Source organism: Zootoca vivipara, chromosome 9 (genome assembly GCF_963506605.1).
Source record: "Zootoca vivipara chromosome 9, rZooViv1.1, whole genome shotgun sequence".
NCBI lineage: Eukaryota > Metazoa > Chordata > Lepidosauria > Squamata > Lacertidae > Zootoca > Zootoca vivipara.
The window spans coordinates 39230797-39244975 of NC_083284.1; the positions used below are offsets into that span (position 1 = coordinate 39230797).

The following is a 14179-nucleotide window of genomic DNA, read 5'->3' on the forward strand; positions in this document are numbered from 1 at the left end:
TTTGGGGATGCCTGCTCTAAACACTTACTTGTCAAATCATATTATATTAAACCACTAAAGCTCAATCCTTCTTTCCCCCTTTTCTTACTCTTTTTCTGTTGCCCCTTAGGGACAGAATTTCAGCTGGCATTGGCAGTCCGACTGGATCCCACCTGTCCGTGCAATGCGAGTTTTTATTGTAGAGAGGATACTCCTCCCTGAACCCCCTTGACATTTTGCAGACTTAGAAGGAACCAGAAATATTCAGCGAGCGAAGGGACAAGAGAGGTCTCCACCTCCTACTTGCTCCGAGGCGTCAGCAGAAAAGGCGCTTCGTTTGCAGATAAGCGGCCATCCCTAAGCAGAGCGAGCAGGCAGCTCATGATGGGACTCCGCGGAGGCCAGGTCTTTAAAACCGGGGTGAAAATCAAGGCTCAGGAAATTAAGCCCCAGAGGTGCGTGAAGACACTCACGTTACACGTTCCAGCTCTTTCTTCCTCGTGACTCACACGCCCCCAAACCCAAGGCCCGCTTGCAGCCCACGCTGGCTGCCTTGTTACGCGCCCCGCCGCCCGCCCAGTTTCTCCATTCCTGCGCCGCCCGCACGCCGTCAAACTGCTGTTGTTCCAACTGTGTTTTCTGGAAAGGGGCTGGCAGGGACTCGGCGGAGCAGCCTCTCCTTCTCCCCCGCCCTTCCCTCCAGTGCTTGGAGGATTATTGCTCAAAGCCGGCTGCTCCAGCGCAAGGGAGGGATTTACCTGCTGCTGCTGCTGGAGCTGTTGTTGTTGTTAGCAGCGCCTCCCCGCCTCTCTCCCCAGAGGCAGCGCAGCGGCGCCCAGAGGATTGCGCGGGGCTGAGCCAACTCCCAGGGAACCCGTGTCGGGGGGAAGCGCCTCGCCGTGGAGAAAACTTTCTGCTCTCCGGACATGGGAGGCTCACTACTCTAGATAAAGTACCCGGCAGGGGCGAAGAGCACCACCACCGAGCAAAACAATCGCCGAGGAGGCGCTCGAGGCCGCCCAGGTATTCCTTCGCTCCTTTTAATTCTTTAGTGTTAATCTGATGTGGCAGCGGCTCACCCACCCACGTGTTTCTCCCGAGAGGAATTTTCCTCTTTAGGGGAGTTTCGCGTTTCTTCACTCCGGACTGAGGGGTCGCGCCGAGCTGGAGGATGCTTTGCTCTCATGGGGAGTCGGTCGCGACCCCCGGGAATGACGCCGTTTTGACCTCGAATTACCACTGCGGCCTAGGAAGGAGCCGGGTGGTGCACTTGCTTGCGTGCGGCGTTTTGTTGTGCCTCCCAGAGGTGATGGGCCAGTTCAGGTTTCAGCGGAGGAGGAGGGGCACGCCTGTTGCAAAGCTTGAAAAGGGAGGAAGAAAAGAAAGGCTTGGAGAGGTTTGTGAAGTCTTCCCGCCTTTTCCCGTGTCGGGTTTCTCCCTCACCTCCTCCTCCCGTGCCTGAAAGTATTTCTGAAACACTTGTTGCCTCTCCAAAAAGGTTTGGAACCCGGGAGTTTTCTCTCCTCCCCTCCCCCTCAGCGTGCCTGGTTGCAAGATGCGTCCGCACAAAGCATTGCAATTTGCAAATGCAGGAGAGGGAGGGTTGGGTGCTGCTTGCCTCGGGTTTTGTAAGAACACGAGCGGCAGATGACTCAAAAGTCTTCCCTCACTGTCAAACTCTGCCCAGACGAAACCGGTCTCTCTCTTGAGTTAACAAACTTAATCCTCTCCCTGCTGGGGGGGTGGATGCTGCTGCTGTGGGAGGGGCAAACAAGGAAGCGGCTTTCTTAGCTAGAGGAAGGTAGCAACACGTTACAGCAAACTTTGTTTACTTCACATCGCTACTAATAATTACAGTACTGTTCTGTTTTAAAATTGATTGGATCGACCCTTTCCCATTGCCCCCAGAAAAGGGTTAGGTTGTGGTTATTGCCATTCCATCCCTAGATGGCCTGCACTAATAGTAACTGGCAAGCTGACACAATTATATAGGTCACTGGGAAATAATTCCAGCTTAATCGCCTTTATCTTTTTCGCTAAGAGGGAAAAGAGTTTCCACTTACCATAGAGATGGCTGTTTTGGTCAAAGTAAGGCTCTTTTCAGAAATGATGCTTAGACTCAGAGTGATACTTTTTTCATTTTTTAAATTTCTTGCACTTTTATATCAACTATCTTTGTTTTGGATTTTCCTGGAACTAGACATCCAACGCACATTTTCCAAACATTTTATGATCAAGGAATGATCCCATTTACACAATTCTTTTCCTTCCTTGAAGCCAGTATGAACTGCAGCAAAGTAATATGTGATCTAGGAATAATTTATAGTACCTGTAGTTTGTCAACGAATATACAGGTTAGTTGTTTAAAAATGCATGTATATTGTTTCATCAGCTGGATGCAGCATGAATCTCCGCTAGCAGATATATTGGCTTATAGAGCAGAGGGGAGCTGCAAATAGTGGTGGCAGATGCAATGAGTCCATGTATGGAAGACTTTCCCAACCCAGGGCACTAGGTTTGTGAAGGCTGATGTGAAGCTTGCATGTATACAAGTGAACTAGTGATCAGACCCCTCCAGTCCAAATTATTTTTCTACGGTTTGAGTATGAAACCTTAGTATGTTTCTAGGGTTTTGTGGAGACACTAAAAGGGTTCTGTTAAACATGTAAATTCATTCCTAGCTCCTCAACAGGTTGTGTGGCCCTGTCTCCCTATCCCTCAGAATGGGTGCCTAAAAACTGACTTCTGGCTGGCTTTCCGAATCTTGATTCTGGCCTCTAGGCGCATATAAGGTGATCACATGGATACATTTTAGTGAAGTTCTTCATTACAACATTTAAAATAAACTTGGGAAGTTTTACTTTCAGCAGTTCGATGCCTAATGAATCTTAAGGCACAAGCTTAAGCATCTTTACCATCAAATAAGTTTGGCTGGGTGAAAAGAAAGCTTGTAAGTGAGTGAAGGGTCCTTACATGTTTAGGCTGTAACCTGATTCATAGTTATCAGAGTTGGCCTTGGTTATGAGTAAACATGTAGATGACACTATGATTTATTTTGATAAAATAGATAGTTAATTTCTTTCTTTGGGTATATTGTATGACTGGAGATTAGAGATAAGGGGAACAATAGTTAAGTAAGTTTTTTGGAAATCATGTGAGCTAAGTCTTTTTATTATTCTAGGCACATAACTGTGGAGGTGAAGAAGGCATAGAAAAGCTGTTTCAGCAAATGAGCTTCTAAAACCACAGTATGCCTTTTTAAAATGTATTGATGAACATAGACTTGCTTAACTGCTTTCTTTAATTTTTGTGAAAATGGGGGGCGGGAAGAGTTACCTGTAGTTTGATTTGACACAGATTGGCTGGCCTGTGTGAAGTCTGTGACCTAAGCAGTCAGCCATGTAGGGTGGTTTATCAGAGTCTTGACAAAACACCTGTTTTGTTGTCTATTTGAAACTATAGTACAGAAAGGCAAGTTGTGAAGCACTTGGCAGATCACAATACTTGGCTGGTGGAATGTTGTTTGACTTGAAGTTGGTTACTGATCACTTGTTTCCAGTGCATGTTTGATTAAGGAAACTAGTAATAATGGCATCCATAAGTGATGTTGTTCTACACTAATTGAGACTCCTTCAGATAGTGATAAAGCGGGATATCAAATCCAAACTCCTCCTCCTCCTCCTCTTCTTCTTCTAATTGACACGTGATTGTGTTTAGATGTTGTCTGCTTTCTGTCTATATATATATATATATATATATATATATATATATATTTGCAAGAGCTTAGTATTTGTAAACTTGATCCTAAGTGGTCATGCATTTTATTAATTGTTGTTGTTGTTGTTGTTGTTTAGTCGTTTAGTCGTGTCCGACTCTTCGTGACCCCATGGACCATAGCACGCCAGGCACTCCTGTCTTGCACTGCCTCCCGCAGTTTGGTCAAACTCATGTTCGTAGCTTCGAGAACACTGTCCAACCATCTTGTCCTCTGTCGTCCCCTTCTCCTAGTGCCCTCAATCTTTCCCAACATCAGGGTCTTTTCCAAGGATTCTTCTCTTCTCATGAGGTGGCCAAAGTATTGGAGCCTCAGCTTCACGATCTGTCCTTCCAGTGAGCACTCAGGGCTGATTTCCTTCAGAATGGATAGGTCTGATCTTCTAGCAGTCCATGGGACTCTCAAGAGTCTCCTCCAGCACCATAATTCAAAAGCATCAATTCTTCGACGATCAGCCTTCTTTATGGTCCAGCTCTCACTTCCATACATCACTACTGGGAAAACCATAGCTTTAACTATACGGACCTTTGTCGGCAAAGTGATGTCTCTGCTTTTTAAGATGCTGTCTAGGTTTGTCATTGCTTTTCTCCCAAGAAGCAGGCGTCTTTTAATTTCGTGACTGCTGTCACCATCTGCAGTGATCAAGGAGCCCAAGAAGGTAAAATCTCTCACTGCCTCCATTTCTTCCCCTTCTATTTGCCAGGAGGTGATGGGACCAGTGGCCATGATCTTGGTTTTTTTGATGTTGAGCTTCAGACCATAATTTGCGCTCTCCGCTTTCACCCTCATTAAAAGGTTCTTTAATTCCTCCTCGCTTTCTGCCATCAAGGTTGTGTCATCTGCATATCTGAGGTTGTTGATATTTCTTCCGGCAATCTTAATTCCGGCTTGGGATTCATCTAGTCCAGCCTTTCGCATGATGAATTCTGCATATAAGTTAAATAAGCAGGGAGACAATATACAACCTTGTCGTACTCCTTTCCCAATTTTGAACCACTCAGTTGTTCCATATCCAGTTCTAACTGTAGCTTCTTGTCCCACATAGAGATTTCTCAGGAGACAGATGAGGTGATCAGGCACTCCCATTTCTTTAAGAACTTGCCATAGTTTGCTGTGGTCGACACAGTCAAAGGCTTTTGCATAGTCAATGAAGCAGAAGTAGACGTTTTTCTGGAACTCTCTAGCTTTCTCCATAATCCAGCGCATGTTTGCTATTTGGTCTCTGGTTCCTCTGCCCTTTCGAAATCCAGCTTGCACTTCTGGGAGTTCTCGGTCCACATACTGCCTAAGCCTGCCTTGTAGAATTTTAAGCATAACCTTGCTAGCGTGTGAAATGAGCGCAATTGTGCGGTAGTTGGAGCATTCTTTGGCACTGCCCTTCTTTGGAATTGGGATGTAGACTGATCTTCTCCAATCCTCTGGCCATTGCTGAGTTTTCCAAACTTGCTGGCATATTGGGTGTAGCACCTTAACAGCATCATTTTTTAAAATTTTAAATAGTTCAGCTGGAATATCATCACTTCCACTGGCCTTGTTATTAGCAATGCTTTCTAAGGCCCATTTGACTTCACTCTCCAAGATGTCTGGCTCAAGGTCAGCAACCACACTACCTGGGGTGTATGAGACCTCCATATCTTTCTGGTATAATTCCTCTGTGTATTCTTGCCACCTCTTCTTGATGTCTTCTGCTTCTGTTAGGTCCTTACCACTTTTGTCCTTGATTATGGTAATCTTTGTACGAAATGTTCCTTTCATATCTCCAATTTTCTTGAACAGATCTCTGGTTTTCCCCATTCTATTGTTTTCCTCTATTTCTTTGCATTGCTCATTTAAGAAGACCCTCTTGTCTCTCCTTGCTGTTTTTTGGAAATCTGCATTCAGTTTCCTGTATCTTTCCCTATCTCCCTTGCATTTTGCTTGCCTCCTCTCCTCCGCTATTTGTAAGGCCTCGTTGGATAGCCATTTTGCTTTCTTGCATTTCCTTTTCCTTGGGATGGTTTTCGTTGCTGCCTCCTGTATAATGTTACGAGCCTCCATCCACAGTTCTTCAGGAACTCTGTCCACCAAATCTAAATACTTAAACCTGTTCCTCACTTCCAGTGTGTATTCATAAGGGATTTGATTCAGATTGTATCTTACTGGCCCAGTGGTTTTTCCTACTTTCTTCAGTTTAAGCTGGAATTTTGCTATAAGAAGCTGATGATCTGAGTTACAGTCAGCTCCAGGTCTTGTTTTTGCTGACTGTATAGAGCTTCTCCATCTTTGGCTGCAGAGAATATAATCAATCTGATTTCGATGCTGCCCATTTGGTGATATCCATGTGTAGAGTCGTCTCTTGTGTTGTTGGAAGAGAGTGTTTGTGATGACCAGCTTGTTCTCTTGACAGAACTCTATTAGCCTTTGCCCTGCTTCATTTTGAACTCCAAGGCCAAACTTGCCAGTTGTTCCTTTTATCTCTTGATTCCCTACTTTAGCATTCCAATCCCCTGTAATGAGAAGAACATCCTTCTTTGGTGTCATTTCTAGAAGTTGTTGTAGGTCTTCATAGAATTGGTCAATTTCACTTTCTTCAGCACCGGTAGTTGGTGCATAAACTTGGATTACTGTGATGTTAAAAGGTCTGCCTTGGATTCGTATCGAGATCATTCTGTCATTTTTGAGATTGCATCCCATTACAGCTTTTGCCACTCTTTTGTTGACTATGAGGGCCACTCCATTTCTGCTACAGGATTCTTGCCCACAGTAGTAGATATGATAGTCACCCGAACTGAATTCACCCATTCCCTTCCATTTTAGTTCACTGATGCCCAGGATGTCGATATTTATTCTTGTCATCTCATTTTTGACCACATCCAGCTTACCTCCACTCATGGTTCTTACATTCCAGGTTCCTATGCAATATTTTTCTTTACAGCATCGGACTTTCCTTTCGCTTCCAGGCATATCCGCAACTGAGTGTCCTTTCGGCTTTGGCCCAGCCGCTTCATCAGCTCTGAATCTACTTGTACTTGTCCTCCGCTCTTCCTCAGTAGCATGTTGGACGCCTTCCGACCTGAGGGGCTCATCTTCCAGCGTCATAACTTTTATATGCCTGTTGTCTTTGTCCATGGAGTTTTCTTGGCAGGGATACTGGAGTGGCTTGCCAGTTCCTTCTCCAGGTGGATCACGTTTAGTCAAAACTCTCCACTATGACCTGTCCATCTTGGGTGGCCCTGCATGGCATAGCTCATAGCTTCTCTGAGTTATTCAAGCCCCTTTGCCACGACAAGGCATTGATCCATGAAGGGGATTTTATTAATAGGAATATTAAAGGTCATGAACCAGTTGCATTGAATAGCCACAGCTTTTAAAAATTGTGCCCTTACTCTGCTTATCAAATAATGATAACTAAGCCTTTGAATGCATTATCGTTATCTAGATTTAATGATTTCCCAGGACATTCTTGTGTTGCTATCACAGTAAATCTGAGATCATTACTTGATGCAGAAAACCTTGTGACATGGTTTCAGGACTTTCTAGTGTTTGACATGTAGGCTGGTCTAAAGCATGCTTGTTGAGGGATGGGTGAGAGTATGAGCATGAAGTTTCCTACAGCTCATTCATGTAGCACTAAGTCATGGTATAGTGCCATGTCAAACAAGGTCAATCTAAGTTGCTGAAAGCACAAATGCCATACTTACTGACTGTGCTGTTCTGATTGCCTTGCTTCTCATGCTACTGTAACATATTAGATTCTGTCTTTCTTGCAAGTGCGGTTTGATTACAGTATGTGTTGCTGGTTCTTTGCAGTACTTCATATGGCTGGGGATTCCAGTCTTAAGTGCCCCCCCCCCCCCCGTAACAGGACTATCTTGAAAAATAAAAACTTTGCTATGGTTGTATAGAGGTATTTATATTGCAGAGTTATTTCTTCTGTGCCAGCCACTGTCATTACCATTTTCATCACCCGTTGTCTTGCCTGTGCTTTCTGTGGACTTCCACTCTAATCCTCAACACATGTATTTATTATGTAGAAATCCCTAAGGCTTTCTCTTGGAACTTCCAGTTGTGATCTGAATTCCCTTGCTGGAGCAATATGCCAAAAATGTCAGTTGGGTACACCTACTGCAGCTGGCTACCTGACAAAGCAATCATATGACTGGTTCAGGAGGCAGCCAGCTTGACATTCCACCCATTCCACACTCCTTTGGGGGACATTTGTGTTACTTTAATGATCACTGTCAGGCTCTTTCTGTATTATATATTTTAAACGCTATATTATTCTAATTATTTATTAAATTTGTATACAGCCCTTCATCTGAAGATTGCAGGGCGGTTTGTGTGCGGGCCCCTGGTGAGAGCCAGTGTGGTGTAGTGGTTAAGAGCGGTAGACTCATAATCTGGGGAACAAATGGGGAGACACCACAGAAAAAGCCCGTTCTCGTGTTGTCACCCTATATCACTATAGTTGTCATGGCTACCCCCAAAGAATATTGGAGAGTGTGGTTTGTAAAGAGTGCTAAGAGGTATTAGGAGAGACCCATATTCATGTTACAGAACTACAGTTCCCAGAGTTATACCACTCTGGAATTGTGGCTCAGTGAGGAAAATGGTTGTCTGTTGTCTATGGGGTGTGTATCCTGCATTTTAAAAGCCCTGAGTGCAGAGGCCTTTGACAAACTTACTTGTAATGGCAACACACATAATGTTTTGCAAAACATTTACATGGTGAATATAAAGGAAATAAATGTATATTACTCAGCAACTGAACATGGTCTTGCAGACTGGAAGCATTCCAGATTTATCATTGTGGGCAACTTCGCTTGTTAAATCTTAACCTGTCTAGTGTGATTCAGTATGGGTCATAGTAAAATTGGGTAAGTTGAAAAGGCCAAAGTTACTGTCCAGTTTCGGGAAAAGCAGTTTTCATACAATGTAATTCTGGGTGTGTGTTTTGGGCAGTTCTCCTTTCCTTTCACTTTAACTACTGAACTTTTGACTGTTCTCCCAAACTGCCTGCCATGACTTGTTATCAGGAATGTAAAGAAAGCTACAGAAATTTCAAGCTTAATTCCTTGATCCCAAGAATAGTGTATTGAAAGTAAGCACCACTGAGTTAAATGGAATTTGCTGCTTTGTATCACAGCCTAATGGAGAAGGAACTGGCAAACCACTCCAGTATTTTGCCATGAACACTCCATGGACAAAAGGAGAAGCTTTGAGAAGAAATTCTAAGACATGTTCTGGTTCATGGGGTCACGGAGAGTCGAGCATGACTAAGATGACTGAACGACGACCACAACCACAGCCTAAATAATAATATGTTCTTGCTTCGCATGCCATGATACCTACCAGAATAGGACTATTGTGCTATTCCAACTACTGTACTTATGGAAAACCTCTTAAGTGTATCTCCTGTTCCTTGATGGAGTCTTCTTTAGTCAGAAATGATTAATGGTTCAAAGGAAAATTTCCAGCTTGTTATGAGGCTATCTTATGTTACCTTTCTATTGTGGCAAACGCAGTGGATAACTGACACAGTTGTCCACCATTCATACTCACTGCAGGATTATCTGAAGTTTGCATAGTGGCATTACAATTGTGTAGCAACAGCTGCATAGGGATAGCATTTTCTCTACAGAGTTGTCTTTCAAAATGATAGGAAGTGAAAATAGATTTGCCCAAAGCCAGGATGCAAATAGCATCCTCTAGAACTGTGTTTCTGGAATCTTGGGGTTGTAGCCAATTAGTACCCCTCTGCTGATGGAAGGCACGTTGAACAGCACAGCATCCCATCAGCCCTCCCGCTTTATTATTCAAGCTGCTAAGGAGATGTGGGAATTGTGTCCAGGACCTTCTGCATGTAAGGCAGATCCCCTTTACCACTGAGTTTTGGCCATTCCCCAAGGGTGTAATGTAAGAAAAGCAGCCATTTTGAGGGAAAGCCACCCAGAGTGGCTGGGGAAACCCAGCCAGATGGACAAGGTATAAATAATAAATTATATTACAGTGGTGCCTCGACTTACGAATTTAATCCGTTCTGAAGGCACCTTCGTAAGTCGAAAAATTCGGTTGTTGAGTCGTTCGTAAGTCGAGGTACCATTGTATATTATATTCATTATATTACCGTATATTATATTATATTACATTATATAGCTTTCAATCTGTAAATGGGAGAAAGTGCATGAGGTATTGTGCTTCAACACGAGACAGTTGGCATTTCCCCTCCTTGCCTTAAATTAGATTTGCAGGGGGGGGGGTGATGATCTCATGAAACAAAACGCTGGGTTTTATAACTAGTTTGCTTTTAGTCAGTACAAAGTTCTTTCTCGCTTCAAAGCCCTTCAGGAAATCACTCTGGGGAATTTTTTGCCAACAATATTAATAGGATTTACTCCGGACCATTAAATTTTTTTAATAATAATAATAATCCAAAGAAATATAGATTAATAGTCTGCTATGCTTTTTCAAAACTGTTGAACAGTATAAAGGTCAAATAATTGTTAAATATAATGTCAGGAGTGAATGATAAATAATGCCACTAATACCATGAGACTCCTTTTTTTTGGGATGCGGGGGCTTGGATTTTGATCTTGTGCATGTTTAGGTGGAAGCAGGTCTTATTGACTTCAATAAGATTTACTCCAGAAGGAGTGTGTGTATAATTTTATCCCAACAATTTTATGATCCTGCTAAGATGGTTGGTCCTTTAGAGTGTGTTGTTGTTGTTGTTGTTGTTGTTGTTGTTGTTGTTGTTGTTGTTGTTGTTTGTTGTATTTCCAGTTTTAGGAGGCATAATATTGACATTAATACATTATCATTTAAAATGGGGAATTGCAAAGGAACTCTTACTGTCTGGAGTAAGACAGTCCTACCCTTTTCCATCTGATATAACTGGGGAATTGCATTGTCATCTGCTAAAATATAGGTGAATAAAGATGAGAGACTTGAATATAGAAAGGTTTTAAGCTGAATACAGTGGAAACTTTGTTCTCGAATGGCTTAGTTACGAATAAATCGGCTCCCGAACACCGAAAACCCGGAAGTAAGTATTCCAGATTTCAAACGTTCTTAGGAAGCTGAACATCCAACATGGCTTCTGCTTGAGTGCAGGAAGCTCCTGCAGCCAATCGGAAGCCACACCTTGGTTTTCAAACATTTCGGAAGTCGAACGGACTTCTGGAACAGATTACGTTCGAGAACCAAGGTACCACTGTACATTTAAAATATGAATCTCAGAAATGTTCAGTATACTGATATTAGTTACACATTCAACAGTTTTCACCCAAGATCTTTTAAAATGCTGTCTTTAGTAGGTGCAAAATGAAAGTTTTGTGAAGACTATATATATTTTTACACCACAGGGCAAATAAAACACAGGAACAGCTTGATTTCTGCCTTGTTATGAAGAATAAACATGAGGGTGTAAGGTTGATTAACCTCTGTTCTCACTTAAATTTCTTGTAATTACTTCAGGCCTAATGGGAATACTACCACATGCAGTTACTGGACCTAAACAACAACCTCTCATTATACACAGCTATCAAGTGTTGATGATATTTGGCTGCTAATAACATTAAGGGTGGTTTGTGCCTTAACAGGGAGTTTTGTTTTTGTTTTAAATAAAAAAAGTGAATTTACTTAATGAAACAGAACTGATAGTACACTTGGTACATATATGCACAACTTGACTCATGAGATAAATATAGTGGCATACCTCACTTTATTGTGCATAGTTTTATTGTGCACCATAGATAGTGCTTTTTTAAAAACAACAACAACTAATTGAAGCACTGGAGGTGTTGCTGGTGCTGGTGGTGGATTGGAGACGAGGCTATAGAGCCTGCCCAGCTGCTCCTTATGAGGATGCAGGTGCCTGATCAGTCAGCAACTACCAACATCAAGGTAGTGCCCTCCATCAGCCAGAAGATTGTGATTCGCTGAAGGCTCAGGGACGTCCAACTCCCAATAGACTGTGATCTACTCACAGTATTAAAAAACTAGCAGTGATCTACCCATTGTCATAAAAAAATCTAGCAGTGACCTACCTAAAGTTTTTGAGCTTTTTTTTGGGAAGCAAGAGTTGTTTAGCTTTTGTAGGAAGCCAAAGTTGTGGAGCTTTTTGGAGAATGGCAATGTTGTGGAGCTTTTTTAGAAAGCCGTTGTTGTTGTTTTGCTTCTTTTGCTTCTAAGGAGATCGCTGGGGGGCCAGAGATCAACCAAGATCTACCAGGAACACCCCGTGATCTACCAGTAGATCATGATCTACCTGTTGGACATGCCTGGCTTACATGATGGTTCACATATTTTTAGCATTAAAAGTACACGATGTTATTGCGCACTTAATAGACTACAGTGTGGTATAAGCATAACTTTTATGTCTGGGAAACCAGAAAATATGTGTGACTCACATTTTGCGATATTGTGGTGGTCTGGAACTTGAACCCACAGTATCTCCAAGATTATGCCTGTACTTCTGTTCCACAGTTGAAAACATTTTAGCTCTCTCTGTGTATGCAGTAAAACATTTTCCTTACTTTCTTTGTTTGGAGGCAGTTTGAGGATGTTAGTTTCTGCTATTGCACACATCCTCCTGCCTAGCTTAAAAATGTGGAGAAGTATGTGAAGACCACCACAAAAGTTCACTTGAGGTGTTGCTTATTAAATATGATTTATAGAGATTTGTCAGTTGTGTCTCAGAGCTGCAGCTGAAATACTAGACAAGCATACCATGTAAATAGCCAGTTATACATATCCCATATACAGGAGGGGACTGGACGATTACTGACTCATTTAATGAAGATAGAGACATGCAGAATTTCCAGCTAGCAATAGTCTGAGTCATCCTGTCCACCAAGCTTCATTTTAGTACACAGCACACAGGGAACACACTTTAAAACACACCTTCATTATTTGAGTTTGTGGTATGTTAACCGCCAACACGAATTCTAAGATGCTCACGGAAGTGATAAATATATGTTCAGAGGTTTGGTTCTTTAAAATATGAAATATTTACAGTGCATTCCTGTGTGTGTCAGCTCAGACATAAGCCCTAAGGGACTGACTGCCAAGTAAATTTCTATATATTTACAGAGTTGAAATCCCTTTGTAACTACTAAACAAGGTAACTTTTGGATACTTCTAGAAATTAGATACAGTAATTAGTCATTTGAAAGTTATGAAGAATATTTGCATGCTACCTACACAATATAAAAAATAGTTTCTTGTTTTTGATACATTTACGAATAGTTTGGAACTTCACTGGTCGAATCCATAGTGGTAAAATTCGGCCTTTTCTCAATTTTCTCAATTGAAATTGTGATTTTTTTAATCAAATGGGTATTGAGGGGCAAGTGACTAAAATGTAATTTAATACTGAATTTAATACTGTACCAGACTAGTGTAATTATTTTATGTATCCATCACCTATCAGTGCTTACAGAAACTTGTGAGAATGTAGCCTAATATTCATAACCAGGAAATGGTTCTAAAAGGGTTTTTTTTTATATAAAAAAAATGACTTAACGCTAATCTAAATCTATTGAGTTAAATATATGACATCATAGCGTATGTCAGTTTGTGCACTGTTCATTAGCACAATATCATTTACCTAATTAGCACAATGTTTTATTAGAAATAAGACAGTAACGAATTAGGACTCGCTGATTTGTGAATTTATATGGCTTTTGTCTCACAAGTCTGTATTAAAGTACACATGGGGACCTTTTTAGGTGCATCCACCAAAGTGTGGGTTCTTTTTGACCTGGAAGAGGGATGAATGGGGGGTTTAACGGGCTTTTGTGTGCTCTGCTGACGTCTAAAGGGGTGTAACACATTCCGCTAATGTGCGCGGGGGCCAGGAACAGAATCCCTGCACAAAATGGTCGCTGCCGGTATATATGAATAAGTGGTTATAATGTGCAGAATATCATTCTTCCCACTGAGCTGATGGACAGAAACTGGAAAGTTGTCATCTTGAGCCAGAGTTACTCATATTAAGGCAAATTTTAATTTATGATAGGAGCATAATGAAGCTAATATACAGTAAGGCAGCATGCTGGATTTGATTCAGTTGGTGGCTGGCATCTCTCATTACGATTGTACATAGAAAACAGCTGCTTTATTCCATTGGGCAATATCCAGCACCACAGTGGTGGATGCTATGAAATTTCCTGCTTCTCCCCCCCCCCCCCCTTTGCAACCTTGAGTTTCTCCTTCCATTCTGCAAGCAGTCTGACAGCACTGGAAGTCACCCAAGTGTGTGTAACTTCAAATATACAGCACCTAAAGTTGTGAAGTCACGTACGCTTGGTTTTCTGGAGAAGGACGATAGTGAGGGAATTGCTTAATGCCTCTAGTTATAATAATTGAGCTGTTTTTTTACATACCTGTTAAAGCGCTTCATTTGCAACAGTGTGGAAAGTGTCACCAGGCAAAGTGAACCAA

General features: G+C 42.1%; 1 protein-coding gene across 2 annotated transcripts in view; it reads left to right on the forward strand.

Annotated features, from left to right (window-relative positions):
- The first annotated feature begins 581 nt into the window (after nt 1-581).
- FHIP1A (FHF complex subunit HOOK interacting protein 1A) overlaps nt 582-14179 on the forward strand; it is a 96396-nt gene continuing 82798 nt past the window's right edge. For both annotated transcript variants that reach the window (XR_009558141.1, XM_035114011.2), the window contains exon 1: nt 582-1002. The gene's annotated coding sequence lies outside the window, so the exon portion shown is untranslated. The remainder of the gene's footprint in view (nt 1003-14179) is intronic.